Raw genomic sequence first — 19941 nt, 5'->3', positions numbered from 1 at the left:
CTCGGTCACTCAGGCGCGGCTGGCTGCCGGCGGAGCTCACGGGCGCGTCACTGCAACTCCCCCTGGCTTCTGCTCCGCGGCTGCTGAGTAAGCCCTCATCTGGGACTCTCCTCAGCTCTTTCTGGGACAATGGCGCGGCTGCCCCTCTGTTGGTCTTCCTTGGTCTCTTGTGTTCTGGGGGCCTCTGGATGTCTGGAGTTTTGATCTCCTCCATACCTGCTTCATGCCCTGGAGGACGGGGCTGTGGCCCCCCCACACCCTCTAGCAGATTATTACATGAAGGAACCTTTTAAAAAAAAAAAACAAGCGCGTCCATGCTCACAGGTGTACACACGGGTGATCACACCCACAAACTACACCGTTTTTGGCTCCTACCTCAAAGCACGCTGTGTTCTGTTGATCTTATGTGCTGCACAATAATGTTTAATATTTAGTATTTACTGTCATATTCCCATATATCATTGTGATGTTGTTTATGCTATTACTCTTGTTCTCTTCTGCTTGTTTTCTTTTTTCTTTCTCAGCAGGTGATCCAGGTGATTGATATATGCATTTTTTTTTCTCTGCCCGTTCTGTTGGTTTTTGTTTTTTGCCCTTCTCCCCGTCCCTCTTCTCAGCTGTTTCTCTTTCCCTCTTTCTTTCTCCCCTTCTTTTCCCCAGTCAAGTCTGTCCCGTATTCAGTAAGTGAAAATAAAATAAACAATAAAAGGTGAATCAAATGGACCATTACGGCAAGGCTGGGATGGTCAATTTGGTAAAGTAAATCCGTTGGGCATCTTTGTTTGCCTTTAGACAACAATTCTGATGGCAAAAGAGCCAAACGGGACAGGCAAAAAAAAAAAATAAATAAAATAAAATAAAGTAAAGTACATTTGTATGACACCACTATAGAAAACAGGTACAGAAAGTAAAACAATAGATGAATAATAAATGTTGCATTTAATATATTCTGCACACACACACACACACACACACACACACACACACACACACACACACACACACACACACACACACCTGTATCTAAACAAGGATAAATAACTTATGTTTGAAAAAAAAATCACATAATTTTCAAAACATCGTTTCAAAGTGTGGCTAAAAACAATATCATAATGTATTACAAAAAGCCCTTGAAGATGGCACTCCTAGTTTTAATCTGTGTTAGCAACATTAAACACTATAGAAAAATCACCAATATTATTTGTTTTTCTATTATTATTAAAATGTGTGTGCAGGAGCATCTTATCTGAAAAAATGTGACACTCTTTTCATTGCATCTCCAAGCAAGTTACTAAAACAATCAAAAAATGAACAGAAGGAACTCATCAATAGTTTCTGTAAAACTGATTTCTACCCAAGTCTTTGCTTTTATGTTTGTAAATACCATCTTTCAGAGATCCTAATCAGCATTGCACAGCACAGAAGCTGGTAACCAGTGACCGTTTGGCAGGTGACAGAGGAGAGAGTGTGAGTTTAATTAATTTACATCCAAATGCAGCATTTTAAAAAGAGAGTCAGTGTGTCATTATCTTCATTTCATACTAACTATAGTATACTGCATTATTCAATTTTAGGTTTTCTTTCATCATGCTTTCCCTACAATGAATTATGAGTGTCACAATGGCTCTTTTCTCTGCTATGTGAAAACAAAGTGCTATACTTAAAAACAGCTTCCAAAATAGTGAACCTAAAGAATCTTCTGTTTTAGACTGTGTCAGTGATGTTATCTGTTGGATGGCACATACTTTCTAAAACTAAATAACAACAACAACAACAAAAAAAATAGAAGTCACATTGTTCAGTCATAAAAATCTAATAGTTATTACAATCCTTTCCTTTCTGCTATGGATAAACAGTCACTCTCACATCCAACCGCAATCCTCCAGATTACTTTGCCACTTAAGTACCTGCTTCAATCATTGTGATGCCACCTAGTACCTGAATAAAAGCAATCATTTGCTCTCTTTAATTCTTTTTTGATGTCTGACAGCTGTGCCCTGTTGTCTCTTCTAAAAAACAAAAAATATTTTGCAAGCATCTTTGCAATGAGATGCATCAGCTACTATGCATGTCTTTAGGTTCTGTCATAGTCTGGGTGAGTCATTATAAATTTACACAGTGCCTGTTCCTCCCCAGAGTGCCACCTGAGACTGATTAAGCCAGCTATATTTAAGACCAGCGTCCACAACCAGCCATCGCCAGATTGTCTGCTAACCCACATTAGTGTTTGGCCCCATGTCTCTTGCAGTGCTCATTGTTCTCTGTACTCACCTTAGTGTTCTTGTCTTCCCAATTGTTTCCTGACTCACAATACAAACTTGCAATAGCCTTGCTCACCTGGACGCTGGACTCCATTGTGCTCCAATCGCTGGTAAAACTCTGTGTTCTCCAGTCTCACCTACTTGCCTCCCTGCCTACTCTGCTTTGGAATCCTGGATCACTATTCCACTGGACTCACCCAGGCCTCATCTTGCTTCCTCCCTCTTGCATGACCCCACCTGCAACCAATGCCTCTCCACCACCCTCTCTCGTACCACTGTGCCCCTCGCCAAGTCCCGTCGACCACCGTTCATGTTCTGTGGCAATCTAGTTAAACAACGTGGCAAAGTCCTTGTAAATAGTGCTCCATGCCACCTTCTGAATTCATAGGTCATAGCATGTCTCACTTTGCTCTTAGTTCACAGTTGTTGTATTTCACAGTTTCTATCTTCATCATCTTGTATCGTCACGTTGTTGTAAATAAAACCCTTGTTCATGTCAAAGTTCTGTTTCTCGGCTTGAATCTGTTTTTGGGTCCACTCCATATTTTGGCTTCCAGCCGTGACAGGTTCATTTTCTATTGCACTCATTGTTATCCTTCTTCTTCCAGTTATTTCACAAAGCCAGTAGGGGTGTTTGCAGATTAAACCATCATTCTTTCAACAGCAGAACTGCAATACTGATTTATCTCTCACATTATTCAAACCACAAAGATACATTTACATTGCTTTATAACCAGCTTCACTTCCAGCTGTTAATGTTTTTGGGTCAGTGTGTTATTGATGGTTGTGTTTTCTGAGTCAGAATTATAGTGCCTGAACAAGTTTATTTGGAGTGAAATTCAGATATGAGGTTAACCTGTCTGACAAAGTCACTTGAAAAATTGTGAAAACTCCTCAGTAAGTAAGGCGGAGTCTATGCAAAACAAACATATTCCACCACTACTTATCCATCTGTTGGAGAAGATAACAGACAACTCTGGGCACTTTGTAGTACTGTATCATGGATTACAAGACAAGACTGCTCCTTTCAGTTATTTGGTGGGCAGGTGAGGATTTCCCCTGTTCTTGATTTAACATTAATTATTTGGAGAATAGTTCATTATTTATTTATTTATTTGTCTATGTCTTACCAGGTGTTGATGGTCAGACTCTAACAGAATCTGAATCAGTGTTTACAAGACCTGGAGAATCCCACAGATTGACATGCACAGCCTCTGGATTCACATTCAGAGACTACTGGATGGTTTGGGTCAGACAGGCTCCTGGAAAAGGACTGGAGTGGACTGCTTTTATACACACTTCAAGTAATAGTTATGCTACATCTTACTCCCAGTCAGTCCAGGGTAGATTCACCATCTCCAGAGATGATTCCAGCAATAAACTCTATCTACAGATGAACAGTTTGAAGACTGAGGACACAGCAGTTTATTACTGTGCCCGAGGGACACAGTGAGAGGGAGCAATAGAAATGCCATACAAAAACTACTTCCTCTTTTTCCCAACACAGGGAATATTTGCTAAACTCAGGGTCTTTGTCCAACATTTTTAAAGTTCATGGTAAAAAAAAAATGCCATCATTATATAGTAACACAATATCTCTTGCCCAGTGTCACCTTGTTTGGATCTAGGTTTCAAATGTATAGCAACAATTTTGTTGTATCGTTAAGTTAGCAAAAGTCAGTGAACAAATTAAATCAGATATGTTGACCATTTTTGAGAAGCTCCCATTAAACTCACACTAGCTTCATCATCAAAACAGAGAGTTTGGCATGCCCATGAACAGACTTAACCCCATTAAAGACAACATAAACACAATTTCCAACACACTAAAAAATAAGAACGTATATCCTTTTTAAAAATCAATAAAACACACATTATCATTATCACTTATAGTATAGATTACTGATAAGTATGTCACTATCTAATACTTCTAAACAACAAACCAATCAACAAATTATTACAGCATTTCATCATGTACAGTTGTGATGAAGACATTCACAAAGTTATGGTTGAAGATGTCATTGTCACGGATCATCCTACATTTGCAAAGTTATAGTGTGGTTGTGCTTGTCTGTAACTATTATTTGATTTCAGTGACTCAGCTGGTCAGTGTGGAGAATGAATAATGAATAATAATCTTCAAAGTGAACAAAAACAGTAGCTCCTAGGATAGACATCTGATTATGGGAGCATTTGATGCTGATTTTTTCTCTTACCTAACAGCCAGTATTCCAGTAGACATGTCTGTTTGAACATTAAACAATAATCTGCAGGATGAGCTATAGCCCAAGGAGTTGCAATATTGGCTGAATATGACAGAGACCAGGAAGAGCAGTGGAGTGGATGTGGGTATATGAGCACAGGCAGTCTTAAAAAAAATCATTTTATAATTTGATTTCAAAGTATTAATATAATTTTTTTTTTACATTAATTAATATTAATATTTTGTTTACACACACTGCAAATATAAACAGGTCTTATGTGACACAACGTATGCTCACACTCACACATGTGCTTGAACCTGAAAACTATGAAAAAAAAGACCATAATATAAATGTCAAGCTTTTCTTACTGTCTGTATTGTGATTAAAATTTCTCATTTAAATTTTACAGAGAGAAACCAAAATGCAATTGAATGTAATGATAGTAAATAATCTCAATTATAAAAAGCAATTATAACATACAATAATAAAACGTTTACAGTGAGAAGCTACAGTGAGAAGCTACATTAAAAAAATAAGCCATTGTAGCCATGTAGCTGGTACCTGTAATCTAATAAAAGCTTGGGGTTTGTAGAACAAGAGCATTGTTAAAAAAACCCTGTGAGGAGGAGTCAATGCAAAACCTGGATGTCTTAAACCTACTTTAGCTGCAGAGGGGTTGACAGAGACAATTGTTCACACAGTTTAACATGATGGCCATAAAAACAGGAATGCTTCTTTTTATTGCTTTATGGGCAGGTGAGACCTTTCACTGATGCTGAATCAAATTTGTCTTTCAAGGATAAACAATTTTACAGCATGTAACTATTGTCCTATTCTGACAGGTGTTGATGGTCAGACTCTGACACAATCTGAACCAGTTACTAAAAGACCAGGAGAATCCCACACACTGACCTGTGCAGCCTCTGGATTCACATTCAGCAGCTACCCTATGGTCTGAGTCAGACAGGCTCCGGGAAAAGGACTAGAGTGGGTTGCTTACATAGGCACTTTGGGTTATCCCAACTATTACTCCCTGACAGTCCAGGGTAGATTCACCATCTCTAGAACCTATCTGCAGATGAACAGTTTGAAGACTGAAGACACAGCAGTTTATTACTGTGTCCGAGAGACACAGTGAGAGAAAGCAGTTGAAATGCCATACAAAAATTAGATCCTCTTTTTACCATCAGCAGGGAATATTTGGACCTTTAAAACTATATATTTAATGCGATGTAAAAAGACAATAAGTTCTTGTTTTCTGTTGTTGTTTTTTTAAAATCAATTAATTGTTTCGAAAGGATCTGATTGAGATTAGAAGGTGAAATAAACAGTGAATTCCACTGAGAAAAGTGTGAGGAAAAGAGACTGACAGTTCTATAGATTTTATTTTAGAAGTATTATCATATGTACATATATAACTACTACTACAGCAGAAGACTCTGCTCTTTCATTCTGTGCCTGTAAAAACACAGAGGCAGAGAACAGAGGAACAGCTGCACAAAAACTTCAAGTATCCATTTGACTTCAATGATTTTACTCTTCACATGCAAAAGAGAAAAAAAAGTTATTATTTCAATATGAAGTAATAATGCTCAATTGAAATTAGTCTGGAAAGACTAAATACATAACTATGAGTAAGTGACTGGCTTAAAAACATTTGTTAATAGTAGAGATGGCACGATACCACTTTTTTATGTCCAATACCGAAATCATAAATTTGGATATCTGCCAATACCGATATAAATCCGATATAGGGTATTTCATTATCAATAAAATATTTTTTTTAATATCTTGCTGCATTTTGTATAAGTTCATAATCAAGTTTTTAAAAAAAACCCACCAATGCTATTCTGTTAAACCTGTATGCAAAAAATACACTGCACGCAAAATATTTCAAAGTTCAGCAACACTGATCAATCTGATAAACTTAAACCTACTCCATCCTCCCTATTCTGGTATTTTAGTAGTTAGTAGAGTACTTAGTGGAAATATTAAACAACCTAACTAATAAATGGTATAATAAATGCCAACTCCCAGCAAAAAACAAAAAAATAAGGAACCACCCCCACCCTCATAATGCTTAATTGACATAATCAACTTTAATTTAAAGCACGTGTAAAAAAAAAAATGCACGGAAGCCAATAATTTTTCTACAATAATTAAATAGATTCAACATCTCTCTTCAACAGAATTGCAAAGGAAAAAGTACTGTAGTTTTCTAGGTTATACATTTGACTTAATAGTTACTATATACAATAATGGATTTCTGGCAAAACCATGCTAGACCCGCCCCTGCACAGTTACCAGCTGTCAGCTACTTAGAAAAGGATCCTGGTGTAGAAAGTAATATTAAATAAATTCTAACAACAGCTTATCAAGCTTAAACGTGCTGCTGTTGTTCAGCCGCTGGTTTTCTCTTTCTGGCGCAAAGTGGGCCAAAAACAAAGAAGAGAGACGGACTCGCGGCAGAAAAGCCGATCAGCTGATTATTGATCAGTTTCATGATTGAAGTAGCAACAGGAGAGGGAGAGAGAGAAGAGGCAGTTGCTCCATATATTGCTATATATACTGTATTGTTAAGCTTAACGTGGGAATGCTTTACAAACATTCAGAGATGAACTTACACACTTGCTTTACTTCTCTGGGATAGCTTTCCCCGAGATGAAATGCTGGTTTGGCAGCATTTAGCGAGGCTCCAAATGCTCAACCAGACCGCCGACAGGTCTCGCATGCCACAGCCGCTCTATCACAAGACGCACACTGCTCCGACGTGCTAAGGTTATGAGCTGGGTTACATTGCTAGTTTTGTGAGGTGCTTTTGTGATATTTAATGGATCGGATTATATTTTTTATTTCTCTCCGATATCCAATCCAGTAATTTAGGTCAGTATCGGACCGATACCGATACATAATATCGCATCGGTCCATCTCTAGTTAATAGTTCTTACATACTGCTATTTTTTATAAGTATAAGACATAATGGCATCATTTGTTTTAAAAGAACTTGTGTTAGAAGAAAATGTGCAATAAATCCCAGTGAGAACACTTCGTCAGTACAAAAAGTGGGAGTGAGACTTTGAAATAGTGTTCATGTCTTATGTGCAGATTATTGGACGTAGAAAACAGAGATGACTCACAGTATTGTATGGCATTGTCTAATTTTTTTTAATAAGAAATGGTTTATGTAGAGGGATGTCTATGCAAAGTAGCTTCTTTATTTACATGTCACATCAAACTCTCAACCAACATCTTGGACACTTTTTAACTATACAAACACTCAGATAATTAAGTGTTCTGAATTATGGAATGTACGATTCTTTGGATTTTATTATTCATTTCTTTTTCTCCAAGGTAGGAAAAGTATTTATTCTTTAAAACATGAACATAAATCAGATTCATGATCATCACACTTTTTGATTTTTACTTACAGGAGTTTGGAGTGAGATCAAACTGGATCAGTCTCCCTCTGAGGTGAAAAGACCTGGAGAAAGAGAGTAAAGATGTTATGTATCATTTCTGGTTATAGCTTGACAAGCTACAATATTCACTGGATACGACAGAGGCCAGGCAGAGCTCTGGAGTGGATTGGGTATATGAGCACAGGCAATAATTCTCCTAGCTATGCCAGTTCTTTTCAAAGTCGTTTCATCATGACTGAAGAAGACTCCAGCAGCAGACAGTACCTTGAGATCAAGAGTCTGACAGCTGATGATTCAGCTGTTTACTTCTGTGCCCGTCACTGCACAGTGACAGAAAACAGAAGAACAGCTGTACAAAAACACTGAAACAGCCATGTGACTTAGTTTACTGTAAGCAAATGATGAGCCTGGAAACACAGGTAAGCTGAAAATCATTAACAGTAACTTTTAGTACCTGAGTGACATTACAACAATGGTAAATTGTTTGAATGTGTGGAGATTCTAAGTGTTATTTTTTTTTGTTTTTTTTTTAGGTATTTTATAAAACCAGAGAACTTTCAAGGTTTTCGGGATGATCATACACAGTGTGAATGGGGAGTCGATTGCAGGCATTTAGAGGCAAGAGAGCTTTCACAAAAGATGAGCTTTTTGTTAGGCTGAAACCTACGTACAAAAGCCTGAACACAAAATACAAAAGAAACTAAATCTTCAAACTATGGGAACTAAACCGAGAAAATGATACAGGAGAATTTAATAGAATGAGTGGTTAAAGGAGCCACTCTTCCAGTTTGGGGTTAATGTTCCTATTGGACTCAGATTCTTTGGGATGAATAAATCCCTTCTTTGAGATTTATTCATCCCAAAGAAGAGCAGTTCCTCTGCACACACAAGCTACTCACACGATCAGACTCACACAACCTACAGTCCTGTAGGTTCAAAATAAATTATTAATAGTCAACAGTAAATTTCAGAAACCATTCTGATTAAATACTGTAAATGTAATTAAGAAGGCTGAAAAATCCATGTGTGTCTTTTAAAATATAGAAGGGTTGAAGCAAACATGTTTGATCCACCAAAGAATGATTAAACAATGAATAATTACTTAATAACAAAGAAATAAATTATAATGATGAGAACATTTTTCGCAAGTTTATTCGAATTCTGTTTCTTCTGTGAGAAGTCAGCGCTAAAACGTGAAATAATACATAAAGCGTTTTACTGATTCTGATTTTAATTTGAAAGTAAAAACGGACCAGCTTACAGCAAGGGACTATTTTCAGTTTTTGACAGGTGTTGATGGTGAGACCCTGATAGAATCAGTGCTTAGTGCCTGCAGAATCTGAAAGATTAACATGTACAGGTTCTGGATTTACATTCAGCAGTTGCCAATGAGTGGCAATCTAGTCTGGTCCTTTTGGACTTGCCATTTTACTGAAAGGTTACTAACACATGCTATTCTCAGTTGGCTCAAGGCTGTTTTTACATCTCCAGAGACAACAGCAAACAGCAGATGTATCTGCAGACAAACAGTTTGAAAAAGTAATATTCTATTTGGTACCATGCTCGAGAACCACAGTGACTGGACTGGATACAGTGACTCTGAAGAAAATGGGATTGGAGTCTCTTTTAAATGTTTCTTTCAGGCTATCGTTTATACTGTTTACAGCAAACTAAAGATTTAATTTTATTATTTCTGAAGTACAGCAAGTATCTGAGTGTATGTCTGTGTGTGTAACAGCAGTCAAGTATAACATTAACAGAAATAATACTCATAGTGCTTTTTCACCTTTAATCCTTGGACTTAAACTTAAATACACAATAAAAATAGTAAACACAAGTCCTCTTTTTAAATTTATGCCTTACATCTGAGTGAGTTATGAAATTAGAATCTCATATGTACATTACCCAGACATGTTTTCATAATGTCCAAAAGAGGCAGTTTTTTCATCAGGCTTTATTTAGATCCTAATGAATGCTTTATGCCTTGGTATGCAAACTCATTGCCTTCCTCTGTTATTATAAACGCTTCAGACTGTGGCATGGAGTTCACATCATGGTATGTTCATCAAAAAACATGTTTTCTGTAGATCTGTTATTGCTCTTAGCCATTTCATGTGAGTCTCTTTAACATTCAGCAGTATTTTTTTGTAACAAACTGTAATTTGTCACAAAACATTTTCTTTTTAAACAGGTATGAAGTGTGAACAGCTGACACAGACACCCTCTGTGATTGAGCAGCCAGGTCAGCATCTCACCATCACCTGTCAGGTCTCTTATTCTGTGGGGAGCTACTACACAGCCTGGATCAGACAGCCTGCAGGGAAAGGACTGGAGTGGATTGGAATGGCACATACTGGATCTGCAACACACTACAAAGATTCACTTAAAGCAAGTTCAGTATTTCCACAGATTCTTCACTTCAGTTTTCCCACCCAGTTAAGCTCAATACCTGTTATGATTGTGGTCCACCTATTTTCTTCACTCCCTTATGCATGTCAAAGTGCCTTCAATTCCTGCAGTTGTAGTCGCTTGTCGTGTCCAAATTCATGGGCTGCATCCTCCTGAGGCCGCATTTGTAGACCGATTATGTCACAGCGACGCGCTGAGGGCTGTCCAAATTCGTAGACTGCTCCGAATGCAGCCGACAAATGCGTCCTCCTTTTCCCCGAATTTGAAGGATGGGTCGGGTGTGTCCTTCGTGGCCTACCATATCCCAGAATTCATAGCGCGGCCCAGCCAAACTCCAGTTTCCAACAATGGCGACCGCTACTAAGTTTTAAAATTACTCATACTAATCTTTCTGGGTCACAAAATAAACGTTTAACATATTTTCAGGCGAGAAAGTAGCTGTGTAAACATCAAATATCTGCTCGGTTTATCAAGATATCACATATTTGCAAAAGTGCCTCGACGTTTTCGGAGACGTCTGCTACCCACCAGCTCGATAGCTAGCCGGGAGCTCGAGGGTCACTGATGCGGCCGAGAACAGCACAACTCCCGGCACATCATTTTCAGATCACCGCGGACTTTCGCTGCTCGGGTTAAACGTAATATATAAGTCACTTAGTCACTTAAAATGTTATTGTTGGGCTTTTTTCAGTGTTTTATATGTTCATGAGTAAATCGGTTTGGCTGAGATTAAAGTTATTAGATTAGATTAGATAAAATAAAACTTTATTAATCCTCGGGTGGGTTCCTCCTTGGTTTTTACACAGCTGAACTAACGTCAAACAGAAAACTGATTAAACAACGTGTGAGCCGTCGAGAATTTACGCCAGTGTCCTGTTATATTTTAGATAGCAAGGAGCAGACGGCTGAGTTTATTGAACTCCACCGAGACAGCGGTGACGCTAATCACAAGGCTAGACCGTCCAATTTCACAGCCGTTTACTTCCGGCCTACCCGACCTTCTGAGGACCCGGCCCACGTAGACCGCGAAGGCCGGGTCCTCAGGAGGATGCAGCCCATGAATTTGGACACAACCTCTATGTATTCTGTCTTTGTGCCTTTTAGACTCTCATTTCTGTGACCCTTTGACCCCCCATTATAACCTCATCCTGAGCATTATTCAATTATTCATAATAAGCCACAGATTGTTTCAGGATCAGTTCATTGGTAAAGGAATACAATCCATTTGGCCATTAAAACACAAAATGTATTTATGTATAAATGATTCACTGTATACAATTATTAAATAAAGTTTTTTTTCTTTTATATAATTAATAAAAAATCAAACCAATCTGAGCTTAAATGGAAGGGAAAATAACACATAAATGCCAATCCTGTTGTGATAGCCATCACTGGGAAATACAAAGAAATAAAAGTAACAAGAACATGTAATTCGTGCATCATTTATAGTGCTGTATTCAGTGGTTGAAGTAGGTACTTCCTAAAAACCTGTGAGGAGGAGTCAATGCAAAACCTGGATGTCTTAAACTTACTTTAGCTGCAGAGAGGTTGACAGAGACAATGGCTCACGCAGTTTAACATAATGGCCATAAAAACAGGAATGCTTCTTTTTATCGCTTTATGGACAGGCAGTGTTGGGGAGTAATGGAATACATGTACCGGCATTACATATTTAAAATGCAAAATATGAGTAACTGTATTCCATTACAGTTACTGTTTAAAAAGGTGATAATCAGAACACAGTTACTTTGTTGAAATAAATGGACTGGACGGTGGTCTTTTCCTGTTTCATATGTTAAGCTAAGCTCTCTCTACTTTTGATAATTCCACGCTGGTGGAAACCCAAACAAAACACACATTAAGAGGCTCTAATGCCTGGGTCTCGATCTTGTGGCCCATGTCACCTCTACTTGCGGCTCGCATAATGACGTGAAGAAATATTTTTAAAAAAAGATTATTCAAAAAATGTTTTAATGTGAAGGCAATATGAGCAAAGTGTTACAGGCATAGCCCTAAAGAATGTAGCCTCATGGGCAGTGTAGTCTGTGCTGCAGGGAGAATGTGTGGGACTGCCCCTCTCTAGAGCACTTAGAGTCCCCAGAGAGCAGCCATTTGGCTTTTCTACCTTTAAAACTCGCCTTCCAGCCAAATGGCTGGTAGGTGTTTAGCTAGGCTTTAGCTTCAGCCAAGTGGAAGCTAAATTGGCTAGTCATTCATATGTACATTAGGTTGTTATCTGGGAATTCTGGAGGGGAGTGGGGGTGTGTGAATGAGGGGGTGGGGGAGCTGCTAAAAGCTGTGAACTTCCTTTTGTGTTCGTCTTGATGCATTCTCAATCATCCAGGGAAATAAATCTCCAAAAGTCACCAACTTGGAGTGGTTAGTTTCCTCAGCCACAAGGAAACTTGGAGTGTTTCAGTTTGCCATCTTAGGGAGAAATCAACACACATGGGTGTATGTCCTTTGTTGCTGAGATTTATTGATAAAAACAGTACAAAAAACCAACCATTTGTACACATATTTACAAATAATAATAAAAAGTGAGTGAGTACATTTCAACATTTTCAGCAATCACTCACAATCCTGGCACTGCCATGGTATCTGTAGTCTGCATTTACCACATGTGTATCTGTAGCAGTGAACACATCACACAGTGGCATGATTCTTGCATTTGTGTTTGACCTGACACATGGCTCTTTTTCCAGGGCTAGGTGTGGAGGGTTGTGTCCAAAGCAACTGTTCTTTTCTTGCCTTCTTCCCAGCTTCCCAACACTACCAAAAGGAAGCCAAACACTGTCACCCTTTACAACAAAACAAAGTGTGGCGTGGATGTGATGGACCAGATGGTTCGGGAGTACACTGTCCGCAGAAGAACACGGCGCTGGCCAGTTGCCGTGTTTTACAACATGATTGACTGCTACAGATACACATGTGGTAAATGCAGACTACAGATACCATGGCAGTGCCAGGATTGTGAGTGATTGCTGAAAATGTTGAAATGTACTCACTCACTTTTTATTATTATTTGTAAATATGTGTACAAATGGTTGGTTTTTTGTACTGTTTTTATCAATAAATCTCAGCAACAAAGGAAATACACCCATGTGTGTTGATTTCTCCCTAAGATGGCAAACTGAAACACTCCAAGTTGGTGACTTTTGGAGATTTATTTCCCTGGATGATTGAGAATGCATCAAGACGAACACAAAAGGAAGTTCACAGCTTTTAGCAGCTCCCCCACCCCCTCATTCACACACCCCCACTCCCCTCCAGAATTCCCAGATAACAACCTAATTTACATATGAATGACTAGCCAATTTAGCTTCCACTTGGCTGAAGCTAAAGCCTAGCTAAAAGCCTACCAGCCATTTGGCTGGAAGGCGAGTTTTAAAGGTAGAAAGGTAGAAGCTGCTCTCGGGGGACTCTAAGTGCTAGTCAAAAAGTACGAGTTGTCACCGACCAGAAACAGGAGATGGAAGCATGTAAATATAATAATAACCACTGCAGCCCAAAAGAGTGCCTGAGGAGCCCAGTTGTAAGTAAGCTATTAAGACTCAGCTGTACACTGTGTTCGTGTTTTCCTCCAAAGTAGGAGCAGCCTTTCAACGCCTCTCTCTTCCTCTTGCTAGCAAAATTGACCCAGACACTAAAGTTAGTTTTCGGCTACGAGCCGGACACGGAACCCAAAGTATCAAGGTAACAAGGTAACAAGAGAGTGCAAACAAAAAGAAAACATTTTTCACTAGCAGTCAAAAACTAATGTGTACACAGTTTGAGACACCTGCTCTAATCTAAGCGTCCTGTTAATGTCCTGCTCTCAGCTGCATGTAAGTTATTTTTTAAAAACTAATGTTAGTCTACTGCACCTACCTTGTTTTAGTTGTGGTCACTACCCTGGTTATGTGCCACTTCAGTATCTTCGATGTACTATTGCTGTGCAATTTATTACTAAAGGCTACTAAAGGCTGCAATAACAACCTGCTAGCTGCAAATAATCATGTGCAGTTCTGAAAGTGTACAAAAAGGAAACTCATTACTGATACAGAATTGGTTTTCGATACGAGATCACTGCAAAAAAGTGCAGCCTTACCTAATGTCCACCCTATTGTTACTCATTTTATATTAAGATTTAAAAATCTAGTTGGTATTGGTATGCAAGTACCCTTCAGTATTAGTAATAAATCACACAGCAATAGTACACTCAGGTAGTTGTACAATGCATGACAATATATTAAGTAATCCAAAGTATTCAGAATAGGTTACTCTCATTGAGCAACTTAACGGAATATGTTACAAAATACATTTTGGGGCATGTATTCTGTAATCTGTAGTGGAATACATTTTAAAATTGACCTTCTCAACATTGTGGGCAGGTGAGACCTTTCACTGATGTTGAATCAAATTTGTCATTCAAGAATAAACAACTATGTAACTATTGTCTTCTTTCGACAGGTTTTATGGTCAGACTCTGACAGAATCTGAACCAGTGGTTAAAAGACCTGAAGAATCCCACACACTGACCTGTACAGGCTCTGGATTCACATTCAGACAAAGCCACAGTGTCTGGTGCTGGTTGAGCAGTTGTACAAAATCCTACTCCACTTATTTTTATTATTTTGATAAATCCCACGGAAGAAGTGTCTTTATGTTTAGTTCCTCTTGCTTTAATTAAACTTTGAAAAACAGTGAAACAGATCAACATTGTCCACCAACCCTAAAACACATAAATTAAATTGCTGTTTGCATTTAAAAGCAACATACCAGTGTGGTTATTGCCACGAATATGACCCACCTAAAGCAAAATAATATAAAAAGTTAAAAAATTTATAAGACTGTAACAATTTTTATTTCTCAATAAGCAAAAGCAAAGTGAGTTCATTGTCATTGTTTCCTGTTAGGAGGAGTCTATGCAAAACTTAGGCACTGTCTCTCTTTTTAATGAGTGCAGAGGATGGTAGAGAACAGAAAACAACATGTTGGACTACAGGACAGGACTGATGCTTTTGTCTCTCTGCTGGGCAGGTGAAGATTTTCACTGATCTCAGTGTTGGTATACATTGTTTCTGTTTGTGACACAATTTAACTCAGGTGATTTTTTAAAAATATCTTACCAGGTGTTGAAGGTCAGACTCTGACACAATCTGAACCAGACCTAATTAAAAGACCTGGAGAATCTCACAGATTGACCTGCACAGCCTCTGGATTCACATTCAGAGACTATGAGATGGTTTGGGTCAGACAGGCTACTGGAAAAGGACCGGAGTGGATTGCTTTTATAAGCATTTCAACTCATAGTTATGCTACGTTTTATTCCCAGTCAGTCCAGGGTAGATTTACCATCTCCAGAGATGATTCCAGCAGTAAAGTCTATTTGCAGATGAACAGTTTAAAGACTGAGGACACGGCAGTTTATTACTGTGCCCGAGAGGGACACAGTGAGAGACAGCAATAGAAATACCATACAAAAACTCCTTCCTCTATTTCCCAACACCAGGGAATATTTGCTAAACTCAGGGTCTTTGTCCAACATTTTTAAACATCCATGGTAACAATGTCATCATTATTAGTAATAAGATATCTCTAACCCAGTGTCACCTTGTTTGAATTTAGGGTCCGAATGTACAGCAACAATTTTGTTTTGTCGTTAAGTTAGCAAAAGTCAGTGAAAAAATTAAACCACATATTTCGACCAGTTTACAGACGGTACCATTAAACTCACACTAGCCTCATCATCAAAACAGAGAGAGTTTGTCATGCCCATTAAAAGACAATATAAACACAAATTCAAACACAAATCGTTCCACAGACGATGCCATCTCTCATCTCCTCCACACATCACTCACTCACTTGGACACTAGAAGGGGGAATTATGTTAAAATGCTCTTCATAGACTACAGCTCTGCATTTAACACCATAATTCCCTCCACACTCACCACCAAGCTGGAGCATCTGGGACTCAGCTCATCTATGTGTCTGTGGATCTCCAACTTCCTAACTGGCAGACCACAGGCAGTAAGGATGGGCGGACATGTCTCAGCCTCCACCACTCTCAGCACTGGAGCCCCCCAGGGGTGTGTTCTGAGCCCCCTGCTGTACTCTTTGTACACATATGACTGTGTGGCCACTACCAGCTCCACCACCATCATCAAGTTTGCTGACGACACCGTCGTGGTGGGCCTGATCTCTGATAACAGCGAGACGGCCTACCTGAAGGAGATTAGGAATCTGGAGAACTGGTGCCAGAGGAACAACCTCCTTCTAAACGTCAGTAAGACAAAGGAGTTGATAGTGGACTTCAGCACTAAGCAGGAGAGGAACTACCAGACCCCTGTCATCAACGAGTGCCCAGTGGAGAGAGTGGACAGCTTCAAATACCTCGGAGTTCACATCACGCAGGACCTGTCATGGTCCTGTCACATCAACACTGTGGTGAAAAAGGCCCGCCAGCGTCTCTACCACCTCAGACGCTTGAGAGACTTCCAACTGCCCTCCAAGATGCTCAGGAACTTTTACTCGTGCACCATAGAGAGCATCCTGACGGGAAACATCTTAACCTGGTTCGGGAACAGCACCATGCAGGACAGACGAGCTCTACAGAGGGTTGTGCGGTCAGCTGAGCGCACCATCCGCTCCGAGCTCCCTGACCTGCACTCAATCTACAGCAGGCGGTGCTGGACCAAGGCCAGGAAGATCGTGAAGGACCTCAGCCATCCCAACAACAGACTGTTCTCTCTGTTGAGGTCAGGAAAGCGATTCCGCTCCCTGAAGACCAACACAGAGAGACTGAGGAGGAGCTTCTTCCCGCAGGCGATACGGTCTCTCAATCACACCACCACACAGTACTGACCCATACATACAGTTCTTACACACACACTGGACATTCTGGACATTGTTTTCACTTCATTACTTAAATCACGCTGCTGTTATTGTGTATTTGCTGCTGTTATTGTGTATATATTTATTTATATTTCTTCATACATTCTTATATAGTTCTATATTGTGTATTTTGTTGTACAGTTATTTTATTTTCAACTTTAATTTATATATTTTATCTTATTCTTTCCCAGTTAAATTTACCCTTCATTCTAATTTGTGTTGTACAGTTATTTCATTTTTAACCTTAATTTATATTTTATTCCTTCCTAGTTAAATTTACCCTTTTTAATTTTTCATATTTATTTCCTATCTTATTCATAGCCTTTTCCTTTTTTGTTTTCTTTAGGTCACGAGCAGTTGTCCAAGCATTTCACTACATATCGTACTGTGTATGACTGTGTACGTGACAAATAAAATTTGAATTTGAATTTGAATTAAAAAAGAATAACATATACTCTTTTAAAAATCAATAAAACATACAGTGTCATTATCACTTACAGTAGAGATTACTGAGAAGTATGTCACTATCTAAACATGTACAAACGACATCAACAAATTATTACAGCATTTCACCAATGGGTTGCCATTATTAGATATGATGGTGGGAGCACTTACTATTCTCAGTCAGACCAAGGCCGGTTTACCACCTCCAGAGACAACAACAAGCAGCAGCTGTATCTGCAGATGAGTCTGAAAACTGAAGATTCTGCTGTTTATTATTGTGCTCAAAAGCTACAGTTACTGAAACTGTTCAACAGCTGTACAAAATTCTACCTTATTCACTGTTAGGCCAGTAATATTGTCAAGATTATGTCGCAACTCTTCTCTTCTTAATTCCCATTTTCATCAGATACATTAATAAAAAATTGATTCCTAAGCAAAATTGACATAACTTCAAGATTCTCAAAGATTGCCTTGTTTAAACTTCTTCTTAATAGTGACCCTAACTGGTTGACCAATCCTGGACTCATCTAACTCTCCATTTAATGACAGACAGAAAAAGTCTGATCATCATTGTCTAAAATTAAAATATTAAAATATAATTTCTGTAGCTGGATGATTGTGATTTTTTTTTTTCTGGTACGTGGACATTGACTGTCTACTTCAAAACCCTTCAAATTTAATAGTCAACTTCACTTCCATTATATTGTTTCTCTAAGGAGGAGCTAATGCAAAACTTGTATTATTTATTGTTGCTAACAATATTAATTTAAAAATAGTATAAAAAAGTAATTTATAGACTATGCTACATTTGTAGACCATACCCAATGCGGTTACAATTATTAAAAAAAATGAATGTGAGTGTAAATCTGTCAGAATCAGCTGTTTTATTTTTGTATTTTATTTTATGTTTTTTATCTTGTAATTTGCTAAATGTTCACAAAATATTTTATTTTCCAACAGGTGTGAAGTGTGAGCAGCTGACACAGCCAGCCTCTTTGACTGTGCGGCCAGGTCAACGTCTGACCATCACCTGTCAGGTCTCTTATTCTATGAGCAGCTATTGACTCACATGGTCAGACAGCATGCAGGAAAAGGGCTGGATTGGACTGGAAGAGCATGTGATGGATGCACATCAGAATACAAAGATTCACTCAAAACCAAGTTCAGCATTTCCACAGAATCTTCCAGCAACACACTTACTTTAACTGGACAGAATGTGCAGGTTGAAGACACAGCTGTGTATTACTGTGCCAGAGAGTCACAATAACACAAAGCATCAACAGACCTGAACAAAACACTCTTCAGTGCTTCAGTAATCCAACAAAGGAGGAGCCTTCAAACTACTATAATACAAAGACTTTATTTTTAAACATTTTCTTTAGGGTGAGTGGAAGGGCAGCAGGAGATTATGTTTTGGCTTTCAGTGATCATGTTAAGACACATAAAACTATTACATTTTTGTGGAAAAGATCATGATTTGAGCTAAAATACAGCCCTCAATGACATTTTTTGAAACCAAGGTGGTGGAACCAGTAAAATCAACGATCCACAACAAGATTGTCCTGTTTATTTTTGCGCTCGACACTCGATACATTGATTGATATGGTTACAAAATCCTACTTAACTCACTGTTAGAACACAAATAATGAATATTAGTTATCTCAATTCTTTTCAATATATAAGTTAATGGAAATTTGATTATAGATTATAGAGCTAAAAAATGATGACAGTGCAGAGACAACATTATCATCTCTGTACTGAATGAATTAAAGAACTACTTCTTCCACAGACAGCAGTGGTGCCAAAAATGAGGCTTCAGCCAAAAATAAATATCAGAATAAGTGTGTCAGACAGCTCAATGTCATCATGAGCATTTTTCTCCAACTCTGAAACACTGGTAGCTGAAATAAAAAGAGATTAATTAATTACTGCAAATGATGTTAAAATAAATACTTTTTCTAAGGAATGTATTAAAAGTAGAAAGTGGGTTTTATCATGTCAAAATATACTATAACCATGCTTTAAGGGTAAGGAGTAATTCTGACAGAGGGCCTCTTAGTTTCCATTTGTTGTAATTATGGTTATGCAATGACGATTTATTGAATATGTTTTTCATTATTTCTAGTGAATTCTCTTCAAACAGTATAATCAGCACTTTGGTTCATTTTGGTTAATTAAATGCTGAAATTAAATGCAGTGTTACCACCAGTGACTTGTTTTACTGCTGTTACAATTACAGTTTGTATAGTCTATGAAGCATATTTTTATTACTTTGCATAATATGACTGGCTCCAGTTAGATGAACCAGTCATATTATGCAACATAGCT

General features: G+C 38.4%; 1 protein-coding gene and 1 long non-coding RNA gene across 3 annotated transcripts in view; one reads left to right on the top strand and one right to left on the bottom strand.

Annotated features, from left to right (window-relative positions):
* The window catches only part of LOC120713955 (immunoglobulin mu heavy chain-like), a 539092-nt gene that overhangs the window by 11682 nt on the left and 507469 nt on the right, over positions 1–19941 (top strand). The window lies entirely within an intron of this gene.
* LOC120714171 overlaps positions 7458–19941 on the bottom strand; it is a 514712-nt gene continuing 502228 nt past the window's right edge. Inside the window, exon 3 of the long non-coding RNA XR_005691358.1 lies at positions 7458–8204. This is a non-coding gene — a long non-coding RNA (uncharacterized LOC120714171). The remainder of the gene's footprint in view (positions 8205–19941) is intronic.

Source organism: Simochromis diagramma, unplaced genomic scaffold (genome assembly GCF_900408965.1).
Source record: "Simochromis diagramma unplaced genomic scaffold, fSimDia1.1 OVJJ01000321.1, whole genome shotgun sequence".
Lineage (NCBI taxonomy): Eukaryota > Metazoa > Chordata > Actinopteri > Cichliformes > Cichlidae > Simochromis > Simochromis diagramma.
The sequence above is the reverse complement of the archived record's forward strand: the minus strand, read 5'-3'. Positions and strand labels throughout refer to the sequence as shown.